This window comes from Cydia amplana, chromosome 8 (genome assembly GCF_948474715.1).
Source record: "Cydia amplana chromosome 8, ilCydAmpl1.1, whole genome shotgun sequence".
NCBI lineage: Eukaryota > Metazoa > Arthropoda > Insecta > Lepidoptera > Tortricidae > Cydia > Cydia amplana.
The window spans coordinates 16704089-16705151 of NC_086076.1; positions in this window are offsets into that span (position 1 = coordinate 16704089).

Below are 1063 nucleotides of genomic sequence, written 5' to 3' on the forward strand. Positions count from 1 at the left end.
GGCAGTCCGCAAAGACGCTCACTCACACGCCAGAGCAAATTTTAAGTAAACAACTAATAAAAAGTTTAGGGATTGCAAATAGTGATATCGATATTTACAATTTATGGTAAAAATCTTCTCAATTTGACTTTGTTCTTATCCAACTTTAATTTATTTCGAAAATGCCAAAAATTTACATATTTTTTACACACGACAATGTTAAATATTATTTATCATTAAAAACAACCACTAAACAATATCGATTCATGACGTAATATCACCACACTAGGCTGTAAAAGATGTCGTTTATACAAGACAACGGCGCGCATGGACTGTCCGCAGTGCAGACCGACAAGGACTGTTTCCGCGCGGATTAAGTAATAATAGTCTCTAGGTCAACGGCGTAAGCGCTTGTCGGTACGTAAACTTTATAAGCGTAACGTTAGAGCCGCGCATCGTGTGTCGATAATATAAATGTAAGTACCGGAACTGCATTGGGGAAAATTGCACGTGGGTTAATTGAATTGTCAATGAGTGAAGAACAATAATATTGGAAAAGGGTGGGGAACGGAAATGTTCGGGAATGCATGTTTCACATTCGACATGTTCCTTAGATGAGCTTCTCAGTTCCCGTATTACATCCTCCCTACCATGACAATTTTTCGTCAATTTCAAATATATAACATTCTCATGGTTAGGCGACACTGACTATATAGTCCTAGCGTCCGCCTGTACCATTCTTGTGCGAAGCGGTCACTGCAGGGTATCACTCCCCACTACACTATCATCTTAAAATGAATCTTGTGTTCTGCAAATAAACCACAAGGGCAGATTTACTTGTCTGACTCTACTATCAACAGCTGAAGAAGCTCCCTGAACTTCAGCTATAGTTAATGCCTGTCTCTCTCGTCTCGTTTTACGTATTCTAGTTACTAGTTACCACCAATTGGCATTTAACAAATGTTCAAATGCTTAAATAAAACCAGATTTGCGATTTGATATTTATTTTGAATATTCTCATATCGAGTTAACATTCCCATCCCTAGCTGTCTTGTATACAAGACAACGGCGACGAGGAACAAGA